General features: G+C 42.9%; 1 protein-coding gene across 2 annotated transcripts in view; it reads right to left on the bottom strand.

The window, feature by feature from the left end:
• Positions 1–13,153, bottom strand: part of CHST8 (carbohydrate sulfotransferase 8) — a 362,065-nt gene that overhangs the window by 82,125 nt on the left and 266,787 nt on the right. The gene's annotated exons all lie outside the window — the stretch shown is intronic.

Here is a 13,153-nt window from a genome sequence, read left to right as displayed (position 1 = left end):
CACACAACACGGGGACCAGGTTGGATCTGAGAGAGGCTGTGGGCTGCTTGATGGTGTATGCAGAGCCTGACTCTTGTTCCCGGGGAGCTGTGAAGGTGGGTGTCTTATCTCTTGCCAGGGTGGGGAAGGGGGTTGCCAGTGTATGGGGGGAGGTGGTAGTGGAAGGCTCTCTCAGGTGGGAGTGGGTGGTGGACTGGGGTGTTGTTGGTCAAAGTCAGGCTTTCTTCATGAGAAAGGGGGGTGTTGGTTGGTGTCAGGGTCTCTCCATGGGGGGGCGAGCCAATTTTTGTGTTGCCTAGGGCAGCACAAAACCTAAATACACCACTGACGCCGGCGGCTAGGTAGATGTAATGGTGCAGAATGAAAGCCTCTGGCTTTGTGTAACTAAAAGGCAGGCTTGATCCACCTCTGGCTTGTATACACGTTTTGGGCAATTTTAAGACTTTTTGTCAAGGCACTCCTGAATAAACCTCAAGGCACCCTTGGTTGAAAAAGACTGGCATAGACATAGTGAAACACAGAGACCCAGTGATGATATCACAGAGATTTAAATAAGTTATGAAAACAGAAAGGTTTTATTGAAAATGTAATTAGCATGTTGATGGGGGGGGGGGGATGGGAGGGAGGAACCAGGGAAGGCAAAATATAAGCAGATTAATCTTCAGCTTTAATGATACAAACAAGAAACACATTACCATAAACTCTCATCTGTACTGAGCGTGTGCATGAGCTGTAATACTGATGACGGCTTGTGCCAACATCAATCACCAAAATCTCACGTAACATTTACCTTAATGCCATTCCATAAGTGCTTTTCAATCTATTTAAAGGGTTTGCATAGCTCACAGTTTTCCTTTTTTTTATGGATAGTGTACAAAAGGGGTTAAATTCACTATCATTTTTTTTTTGTTTTGCCATCTGTGTCCCATTGGGGAGATAAGTGAGATCTTTTAACTGACCTGCGGATGAAACAGGAAGTCAGAGGAAATCTCCCTTAAGGCTAGGTTCACATCTGTGCTGGTGGTGCCGCTGCGGATCCGCACGAAAATCTGTGCAGTCGCACCACCTGCACAGAGAAATGCGGACCCACGAGCAGAAGCTATTAGTTCTAATGGCACGCCGCCCGTACTGGAAAACGCACACCATACTGGGGACTGAGGTTCCTGTGCGGGCTGCGTTTTCGGAAGAAATGCAGGGACCTCTTCCCTGCGTGTCACAGGGCACGGGAGTCCATTCAAATGAATGGGCTTTCGTGCCCCTGCAAAACGTGGCCCGCACGACTGCATATATGTGAACCGGGGCTGAATGCCACTCATCACTACAATATTTTTTCCCATTGGAGGATTACTTTAACCCTTTGCTTTCACGCCAGCTCCAAAATGTAGGATATCCACTTACTTTCTGTCTCACTGACAGTGGTCACCAACACATACAGAAGGGTGAATCTTCCCAAGCTGGGCACCCTTTTATATTTTATCAAAAATTTACAAAATAAAATGTAGGCTTTGAGTACACTTTAAATCTGCAGTTTTTATTAAAGTATTTCCAAAAGCAGGTTTTTTTTTACCTTAATGCATTCTCTGCATTAAGGTAAAAAACCTTCTGCATGCAGCTCCTGCCCAGCCACCCCCCTAAATATTCACCTGAGCCTGGTGTTTATCCAGCAAAGTGCATGAGAGCAGTGGTTCTCTCCCTCCTCACTTGCTCAGAGACAGCAGTGGGAGTCATTGGCCCCAGCTGCTGTCAATCACAGCCAGTGAAGAGGGAGCAAGGGGGGCGAGCTGTGCTTTGTGTTTCAATGGACACACAGAGCAAGCTCAGAAGAAAGCATGCACAAGTGCCACCATAGCAAGCAGCTGGGTGCACTCGATGGGGATGAGGAGCCAGGAGCACTGGCAGGGGACCCGAGAAGAGGAGGATCAGGCCTGCTCTGAGCAAAACCATTACACAAAGCAGGTAAGTATAACATGTTTCTTATATAAAAATAATACATTTAGAATCACTTTAAAGCTGTCTCCAGCAGTACTACTTTTCAAAAAAATTCTATATATATATATATATATATATATATATATATATACACACAGTACAAACACACACAGGAGTGCCTCAAGGAAGAGAGGGAAGCCCAGGTTGGTGATTCTGCCCTGAAGGTCCTTGCTCCGGAACTTCCTGTTGTTTGGTGACAACTTCCTCCCAGGTGTGCTATGGTGTTGTCACTCTCTCACAGGTTCCCATTTGAGACTACAAGCAGCCATGCAGACACACATTCTGCAGGCATGGCCCACTGTTGTCACCATCAGGAAGCCAGCCAAGAGCAATGATGTGCAGTTGCAGGAGTGAGTGCATGTAGTTAGGAGATTCGTAGAAATGAGATGAAGAAATAAAAGGTGAAAGTAGCATTGTACAGAAAAAAAAACTGTCAGATGAAATCCAGTTTAAGTTTATATGTACTTAAGAGCCCATTCTCACTTGTGTGACCTGTCATGCAACTCTGGGGTCCATGACAAGCCGCACCCTATGTTTCCCAATGAATACTATTCATATCTGTGCGGCTTCAAGTCACAGTGACTTGAAAGTAGTTCCTGCACTAGTTTGGACCGACTTCCATGCGACTTGAAGGCCATAGACTTCAGTGTAAACCCTCCAAAGTCGCACCTGAATGATATACATGCGACTTGCGTGCGACTTTGTACAGCACAAAAAAATCATCTTTGGTCAAAGCCAAAGTCGCATTCATCCAATGTCACATCAAAGTCTCATCAAGTCGCACTTTAACCCCTTCACGCCAGATCGTCCCAGCGTGAATAGGAGTTCCTGCACCGGGAGGTGGGCGGGATGGGGCATAGTGTCATGTGGCCACCGTGACGTCACGTCACGGCCGGTCACATGATCAGGAAAGGTCCTGATCGAAAGAGCGGACTGGGACCTTTCCGTGAGTACCGCACATGTGCTGGGAGCGCGCAGGGCGCGCGCTCTCAGCACATATGTTTTTTGATACATGAACGCAAATGTGTGGCCGCTCGGCGTCTAGGCCCAGACGCCGGGAGGCCGCACATTTGCGTGCGTGCGGCTGGCGTGAAGGGGTTAAAGCTGTAATGAAAATCGCACGATTTTGAAGTTGCACAAGTGTGAATGGGGCCTCAATCTCTTTATGCCTACCTATCAAGGCTTACATATAGAAATGTCAATGCACTACTAATGCACTAAACAGTATTCCCCAGCAAAAGGGATTCAATTCAAAAGGTTTAAATAAAAGCAGAGGTCTCAGATGCAAATATGTGAATCTACATGGAAGCCAAGCTGCTATAGAGAGAAGAGTCCTCTGATCTGTGGAAGGATCAGCACTGGGACTAATATAGCAATTAAATAAACTGACAGTATGCTCACCTGGAGGTTGCTACATTCCTCTTTAGGAGATCCAGAATCGCAGGAAACAGCCGTAGACGTCCCAGGTGTCAACCAAGCACAGTAAAACAAAATAGTGGCAGTCAGTCACTTTATAATTAGCGCAGAAGGTTTTAATTAGGTCCCTTTTGCTGCCTGGCAGGGCTGAGCACTGAAATGGGAGCAGAATGTCTCTCTTAGAACAGGCAACTCTTAAAGGGACAGTACTGACCCCAGAGCCGGAACGCATGTAGGGGACTCCTGATAGTCCCGGACTTTTGTTTTCCATCCTGACATTACTTCGCTGCATCGAGATACCACACTATTTAAACCCAAGAACAAAATTGTAATGCATTGAAGCTCAGCAGTCTTTAGATGTGGTGGCTGCATTAGTATTTTTCTGACTTTTCCTTTTTCAACTGGTGATCCTGCTGATAACATACTTCCTGTCATAGGCTCACTTTCCATACCGTATCTATAGAGGAGCAGCGTTGTCACCCTACGACAGGCTACAGAATACCTCGACTCTTCAGGTATTTTTTTTGAACAGCTATAACAAGAATCTTTTAGTCCTCATGCACACTGGATTTTTTTTTACAGCCGCTGTTTTTGGCTTTTGACCTTTTTTTCTACAGCCAGTAAACCCCCCAGCATGTTATCCTATGTGTCCATACACACATAGACTGTAATCAATGTTTTTTGGCTGGGGCGTTTTTTTGGCTGGAAAAAAAAAACAGGACTAGTGTGTTTCTAGAGGAGTTTTTTAGCTGTAAAACGTAGTAAATCGTGGCAAACCAGCGTTTTTGTACTTTTTTTTTTACTAAAACAATATTTCTTTTGGTAAAAAAAACCTCAAAAAACATGAAAAGCGACAAAACACCGCTAAATGCTAACATAAAAACTCTAAAAAACACTGAAAACTCAAGTTTTTATCGTGACTTTACACAGCTAACATTACCGGCGTTATTAGAACGCCCCGTGTGCATGGAGCCTTAGGGCCCAGTCACACTATCGCAGTAGCACACCTCATCACAAAATACATACACTGGTGCCATTCATCCTGGTACCCCAATACACCTTGCTGGGGAAAATGCATTGAAGTACAGAGCAAAGTACAATAATACATTAATGTGCATTGTGGTGCAGTGTGGTGCCAAAATGTTGCATGCTCAATTTTTGGACTGTTGTGGTATTTGGAGCATTCAAAGAACGAATGGGCTGCCCTAAAAGAGAAGCATTGCCAAAGATTTTTTTGGCAATCCTTCTCGTGAGTCAAAGGATTACATTTAGGCTCTGTTGACACCAGTGTGTTTTTTAGTGCTTTTTGCAGAAACGCATTTAACATGGTTTCCTATGGAACACGTTCACGCTTGGAAAGGGTCAGGGACTTTTTTAAAAGTAAAAAACAATGTTTTTGCTACAATAGAGTTCAATGGAGAATCTGCTGAAATGCAGGGTAGTGTGTTTTTGCTGTGTTTTTCATTTTTATTCTGCCAAGCAAAACAAATTCCACTTTAACAAAAAAAAAGAGCTGAACAAAACGCAGTAAAAACGCGTGTAGAAAAACGCAAAACGAACTGCGAAAAGCACTGCAAAATGGACAAAAAGCAAACTGCATAGGTGTGAACAGAGCCTTACTTTTGTCTCCTGGAGGCCAGAGTCAGCTCATAGTGGACTATTGCTTGCTATCAGTTGATGGAGGAGAACTGCATCAGGCTTAGGAAGGATCCTGACAATATTATTGGGATCCACTCTACTGCCTGATTGACAGCTGACTCCAGAGCTATGCCAGGCTTGGGAAGGATCCCAACAATATTGTCAGGGCTGCACCCCTCTGCCTGACTGACAGCTGGCTCTGCCTTTCAGCACGTGGCTGAGATCCAGAGTCAGCTGCTCCCTCCCCTCCCCAGCCCTCCATTGAATGATGGGGTAGCAGAGCAGAGAGCATACTGCGATGTGAGCGATCAGCGGTCATGTGAATGCTCAGTTCTCGGTCTTACAGCCAACATGGGACAGGGAGGGCTGCTGTTAGAAACCACGGGGCCCCATACAGACAACCTGACAGGGCCCCACCCCCAAAAAAACACAGTTTACTATGCATTCGTTTTTGAATGAACGCAGTGAGTGATCGGTACCAATCAGTGATTGTGTTGATTAAGGAAAGGAAAAGGCTGGTACATGTGACATATTTACCGGACCCTTCCCCTTTTTACCATCCTGAAGGATCCTATTGTGTGCTTGCAGCTACAGTTGGGAAGGAGAGGAGGGAAGCCAATAGTAAAAGGGGGGGACGACGACATTGGGGGAAACGTATGGTGCACAGGGAGGGTGATGGGTGCAGAGGGGAGGGGGGGGGGTAAGTGAGTACTTACTGGAACTGATCTTCCTGTATGGCTCTCCCTCTACAGCAGCTGAAAGGCAGCACGAGGGAAATAAGAAGAAGCCAGCTTTCAGCTGCTGCAGAGAGAGACATACAGGGGATTGGTTCCAGTAAATTGTCCCCCAATTACCCTCCCTGCCCACAGCTTGTAACTGAATTTGTTTTTTTGGGGGGAAGTGAGTATTTTTATCAATACCTGGTCCCACTTCCGCAATCCTCGCCTAGACCAGGATGACCCCCCTTGCCCCATCTCCTCTCCTCCCGCAGCCTCCTGGGACACGTCACATGTCCACGAAGGCTGCAGAATCATTCACAAAATGCTGCTATGCGCAGCAGTAAGGAGCTGCTGACTTTTAACAATGGAGCACAAAAAAATTTTTTTTTACATTTTAAAATGTACAGAACAAGGTATTTTTAAGTGCAAAAAACTGTCGGTCTGCTTTAGCAAATTGTCTGGAGCCGCTCCTTAAACATGAACCGCAGAGCTGAATCAGAGGACAGTAGCAGGTAACCCGCAATCCTTTGCATAAAACTTCCCCCAGCTTTCATCTGTAACAGCTCCTGGATGGAAGATTTCGACTTCAAGGACAAAGCAAAGTTAACTCCTTATCAGTGACGGGTTCAGCAGGCATTTTCACGCTGACATTATCCCAGTAAGACACATGCTCTCAATTCTGCTCCTCGCCTTCAGGATTTTCTTGTAATGTGGAAAATGCCTGAATCCCTTCAAAAAGTTTCGGGGTGGAAATACATCTAGTCCTTTAGAATAATAATAAAAAAAAAACTTCAAGGTCTTTATTCAATCTCCTGTTCAGTCTCAGAAGCTTCGAGGGGATATCGCTCACACTCTGCATTTCAAGAAAGGTTAAACCACCTTGTCAAAATATTGAAGTTCGACATGGAAAATTTCAGACTGTTTGGATCAGGGATAAATCTCCAGGATTATCTGCCCTTTAAGGGAGCCGACATGAGCTGCCTTTCATTCTCCTTCACGTCTAGAAGACAGATGGATTTGTGATTCCCCATGGCATGGGCCCTTCCTGACACTCCCTGGGGACACACCGCTACCAGGTCAATAAGCTTGAAATAGCGTGTGTGTGTTTTGGGGGGTGCAATTTCTCAACCCCATTTAAAATGAAAATAATGAGAACACCAAAAATATAATGTGGTTCCAGTAAATCTTGATTGCACATCAGTGGAGGTCACCAAAATAATATGACACATTTCATTTCAGGGGTTCAACACTATCCTTCATTGGGGCTTAGCCTTTAACAGATTCTACATTGGATATATTGAAAGCCCACACATTTTGGGGGCTCAATACTCCCCCTTCATTAAGGCTTAGCTGTAAATGATTCTACGTTGGATATATTGAAAGATAATGCCCTTCAGGGGCTCAATACTCCCCCTTTATTGAGCCTTAGCCGTAAAGGATTCTATGTTGGATATATTGAAAGATGACAACCTTCAGGGGCTCAATACTCTCCCTTCATTAGGCCTTAGCTGTAAAGGATTCTACGTTGGATATATTGAAAGATGACGCCCTTCAGGGGCTCAATACTCCCCCTTCATTAAGGCTTAGCCGTAAAGGATTCTACGTTGGATATATTGAAAGATGACGCCCTTCAGGGGCTCAATACTCCCCCTTCATTAAGGCTTAGCCGTAAAGGATTCTACATTGGATATATTGAAAGCCCGCACATTTTGGGGACTTAATATTCCCCCTTCATTAAGGCTCAGCCATAAAGGATTCTACATTGGATATATTGAAAGTATTGGGGACTTAATACTCCCCCTTCATTAAGGCTTGGCCGTAAAGGATTCTACGTTGGATATATTGAAAGATGACACCCTTCAGGACTTAGCCTCTAAAGGACAATACATTGGAATATATTGAAAGTTGAAACATTTCAGGGGTTCAGTACTCCATCATAATCAGTCGTTAGCCTCCAAAAGAGTCTACAATAGATACATTTAAAGCTGACACGCCTCAGGGGTTCAATATTCCTCCTTCATTAGGGCTTTTGGAAGACAACATGTTTCATAGGATCAATACTCCCTTTTTATTAGCGCTTAGCCTCTAAAGGATAACATTTTGGAATATACTGAAAGTTGACCTGTTTCAGTAGCTCAATACTCCTTCTTTGCTAGCAAGTAGCCTCTAAAGAATTCTACTTTGGAATATATTGAAAGCCAACATGTTTCAATGGGCTCAATACTCCCCCGTCATTAGGACTTAGCACACCACTAAGTGGTCAATAAGCCTGAAAGTGTTTGTGTGTGTTTGGGGGATGAAAGTTCTCACTTCCACTGAAAATAATGAGAACACCAAAAATATAATGTGGGTCCAGTAAATCCTGACTGTACAACACTGGAGGTCACCAAAATAATCTGATGCATTTCATTTCAGGGGTTCAATACTACCCTTCATAGGGGCTTGCTCTCTAAAGGATTTTACACTGGAATTTATTAAAATCCTACACATTTCAATGGGCTCAATACTCTCCCTTTGAAAGTTGACATGCTTCGGGAGCTCAATACTCCTCCATCATCAGGGCTCCACCTCTAAATGATTCTACATTTAAAATATTATGTAATCCTTATATTGTAGGAGTTGATAACCAATAACTGCATTATTGGCCAGAAGGTTTTATATATTCCTCAGCTGAATTGGAAAAAGACTGTTCTGGGGTGACGCAAGGACATGGTTTCCCTGGGTATGTAGTGTTAAGGACATTTCTGGGGTGACTTGAGTGCCCTGGTTATGTACTATTCTGGGGCGAAGCGTGGACATGATTGTGCTGGCTATGTAATTTTAAGGACTGTTCTGGAGTGACTCCAGGATGAGATTGGCCTGGGTTTATTTAGTTATAATGACAGTTCTGGGGTGATTGTTACATATTTGTATCTTTGTATCTGTTAGGGTAACGAGCACTTAAACATCCCCACCCGTTCTCATTCATGCACATTGATCCAACTATTTCCATATTTATCCTGGGTTGATGTAGTTACAAGAAGAGTTCTGGGTGACTTGAGGACATGAGTGTCCTGATTATGGAGTGATAAGGACTGTTCTGGTATTATTTGAGGACATGAGTGCCCTGATTACGAAGTGATAAGGACTGTTCTGGTATGATTTGAGGACATGAGTGCCCTGATTACGGAGTGATAAGGACTGTTCTGGTAAGACTTGAGGACATGATTGTCCTAATTTTGTAGTGATAAGGATCTTTTAGGGAGAATAGCATGGTTTTCCAACAAAACCGGGGAAGGCTGTCACATACCACAAAACTGATCCTGTTCATTGCTTGGGCTGCTATTTTTTTAAAGGTTCATAATTTCCTCTTTGTCAGTAAACCTTAAAATGATCTTTTCTGGGTACCTCAGAATACTGGTTATAAAATCACTGAAACAAGATGTGAATAATGGGAAGAAGTAGTTACATCCTCCTCTCTTCCCTGTAGTTACATCCTCCTCTTTTCCCTGTAGTTATATCCTCCTCTCTCCCCACAGTTATATCCTCCTCTCTCCCCACAGTTACATTCTCCACTCTCTCTCCACAGTTACTTCCTCCTCTCTCTCCACAGTTACATCCTCCTCTCTTCCCTGTAGTTACATCCTCCTCTCTTCCCTGTAGTTACATCCTCCTCTCTCCCTGTAGTTACATCCTCCTCTTTTCCCTGTAGTTATATCCTCCTCTCTCCCCACAGTTCCATCCTGCTTTCTCCCCACAGTTACATTCTCCTCTCTCTCTCCACAGTTACTTCCTCCTCTCTCTACGTAGTTACATCCTCCTCTCTGTAGTTGCATCATCCTCTCTCTCTCTGTAGTTGCATCCTCCTCTCTCTCCCTGTAATTACATTGTCCTCTCTCTCCCTGTAATTACATCCTCCTCCCTTCCCTGTAGTTACATCCTCCTCTCTCTCTTCCCATGTTACATCCTCCTCTCTCTCTTCCCATGTTACATCCTCCTCTCTCTCTCCGCAGTTACTTCCTCCTCTCCCTCCATAGCTACATCCTCCTCTCTCCCTGTAGTTGCATCCTCCTCTCTTCCCTGTAGTTACATCCTCCTCTCTCCCCTGTAGTTATATCCTCCTCTCCCCTGTAGTTATGTCCTCTTCTCACCTGTAGTTATGTCCTCTTCTCCCCTGTAGTTGCATCCTCTTCTCTCTCCCTGCAATTACATTCTCCTCTCTCTCCCTGTAATTACATCCTCCTCCCTTCCCTGTAGTTACATCCTCCTCTCACCCCACAGTTACATCCTCCTCTCACCCCACAGTTACATCCTCCTCTCTCCCCTGTAGTTATATCCTCCTCTCTACCCACGTTACATTCTCCTCTCTCCCCATGTTACATCCTCCTCTCTCCCCATAGTAACACTAAAGACAAGCAGAAATGACTGGCAGTTCTTAATTACTCTGCAACAACTGAAATGCCATTCCTGCTAGTTCTCAGGGCTTGGTGAAGTTCTTACCTTGCTGTGCCCGTCTCTGTAATGAAAGAGGAGGCCGTCTTGGTACTGAAAAACCTACTTAGCGCAGACAGACTTGAAAGGCCATTGTTTTGTTCCAAAATACATCCCACAACATCCACAAGACTGTCATCCGCAGAAACTCTACTTTTCCTTTCCACGGTTGTCTGAAAAACACCTTTGGAGTGGCGTAAACCCTTAAACTTTTTCAGTTTGGCTTTCTAGCTCTGCAAAAGTTCTACAACGTGCTGCTACACTCCCAACTTTCTGACAGATTTAGTTTTTTGGCTGAAGCCCTGACCTGAGATCGTTTTTCTATGCACACCTAGACAGAACTGATCTGCTGCTCCCGTAATGGGTCTCGCTGGGAGGCCAGGCTCACATGTTCTGTACACTTCCAGTGCCCAATCTACTGAGAGAGTGATTCTGCAGGAAAGAAAGTTCTACAGAGGCAGCAAAACTCTGACAAGCAGCTGCCAGCGCTTTATACATTCAGCTGCATCATCATTTTGGCTTCGCAGGAACAAACGTTGAAAAAGAGAAATGGAAAACTGCAATTTGCACATCTCGCCGGAGCGTTATCCTTCTACAAATAATACATAACACACGCCTAACGATTGCTATACATATGCAGCCTGCTGTAACCAAACTTTACAGAGCCTTACAATGAATAAATACATTTTTTAAAAGTGAACCTGTACTTGGTACACAGTGGGCAAACTAACAAGTTCTCTTTACAGGTGGGACTTGAAAGTGAACCTACTTTCCATCTGCAACAGTTTGACTTTAATTGCTGCCCAGAGCAATTTTAGAATTTTTCACATATATCGTAAAACCGTAAAATCTCCTTTTTTTTTTTTGCTAGAAAATTACTTACAACCCCCAGACATTATATATTTTCTGAAAGCAGAGGCCCTGGAGAATAAAATTGTGGCTGTTGCTATTTTTTAATGTTGTTTTTGAAGTAATTTATCAAACACAAAAATCTCACAGAAAAACACACACACACACACACACATATATACTGTGTGTATATATATATATATATATATATACACACACAATATATAATATATATATATATATATATATATACTGTACATACATACATACACATATACTGTGTATATACACACACACACACAATATATAATATATATATATATATATATATATTGTACATACATACATACACACACATATAAAAGATGATATTACACCGAGTGAATAGATACCAAACATGTCAAGTTCTAAAATTGCACATGCCTGTGAAATGGCAACAAACTACAGTACCTAAAGCCATCACAGAGGACAAAGGGGCACTATTTATGTCTGGAGGAAAAGAAATGTAATCTCCAAACACAGAAAGGTTTCTTCACAGTAAGAGCTGTGAAAATGTGGAATAGACTCCCTCAAGAGTTGGTTCTGGCCAGCTCAGTGGATTGCTTTAAAAAAGTCCTGGATTCTTTCTTGGATACACAGAATATAACTGGATATAACATTTATAGGTAAAGTTGATCCAGGGAATATCCGATTGCCTCTCGGGGGATCAGGAAGGATTTTGTTTCCCTGCAGGAGCAGATTGGTTCATGCTTTGCTGGAATTTTTTTGCCTTCCTCTGAATCAACTATGGGTATAGAATTATAATTTTTTTTTTAGTGGTCGAACTGGATGGACTTTTGTCTTTTTTTTTTTTAGCCAGACTAACTGCAGTACCTAAAATTGTCCACAGGTGATGTTTTGCAAGCCTGTACAGGTAATCGATTTAGAGTCAATCGTGAAGTATAGCTCTAAAATGATTGCTCTCATTTCAATATTCGCGACAATACCTCACCATTTACATATAAGTGCGGAACTAAGTGCGCATTTGCATTTGTGTGTATGCACAAGGGGACAGGCTTTAATTTTTTCTATCATAATTATTTATTTTATTAACATTTTTTTAAAGCTTTGCCTATGGAAAGTTTGGGGTGGCAAAATTTGTCAACAACTTTCATTTATATTTTACTAACAAATTAGGAAATATATTACATTTGCGTGCCCTAAAAATAACTTTTTTTTTTGCTGTAATTTTGAGCTTGATAAAACATTGTACCAACATAAAAAATTGGAACTACTACTTTTTTATTTTCCAGGGTCTCTGCTTTGAGAAAATATAGATTGTTGGGGGGGGGGGGGGGTGGTTTAATTTATATTCAGACTTAAAATTAATTTTTAAACATGTGCACAACACAAACACGGCTCTGGCACTCAGCAAGTTAAATTGCCCAACTTCTGGGATTCTGCTGATAGTCCTTAGTTCACACCATGATAGCATTTTAGAAATGGTCCTGAACAGATCTCATGAACATTTTAGGACAGTTAAAGCAGTATTAAACCCAAAACCAAAAATGTAATATATTGCCAAACTCCAGTTCATGAGTTATAATCAGTTACAGAAACAGTTTTCTTCCTTTTGGGATAAAGGTTTTACGTGAATAAATAAAAGCAGATCATTTTAAGCACCCCTGCCCAGTGTTAAACGATTTGTCTCATCTCTCTAACTGATACATTCTGCTGGAGAGCTTGTATTTTTGAAAAACAGCAGACTTGCTGGCTGGATCGCCAAGTGAAAATAGAACGACAAAGGCCTAAAAAAAGAAAACTAATGTAGCCATCACATCTAAGAATTGGTAAGCTGCGATGTAATAAATACTGCTTGAAAGTATTAATACTGCTTTAACGAGTTCATTCACCTTTACAGAAAAAATGAATAGATGAATTAAAACCTCACACCCAACCCCTTCCCCCCAGTCCCCGCTGTACTTACCTCCACGGATGCTGAGCTGTCAGTGCCCATGCAATTGGTCTAAGGGTCAAGAAATTTGAAATCCCCGCTCTTCTTCCTCTTCTATGTGCAGTGCTTCTGTGATTAT

This window comes from Staurois parvus, unplaced genomic scaffold (genome assembly GCF_062004578.1).
Source record: "Staurois parvus isolate SC_StPar_1 unplaced genomic scaffold, SC_StPar_1.0 ptg000952l, whole genome shotgun sequence".
Classification (NCBI taxonomy): Eukaryota; Metazoa; Chordata; class Amphibia; order Anura; family Ranidae; genus Staurois; species Staurois parvus.
The sequence above is the reverse complement of the archived record's forward strand: the minus strand, read 5'-3'. Positions and strand labels throughout refer to the sequence as shown.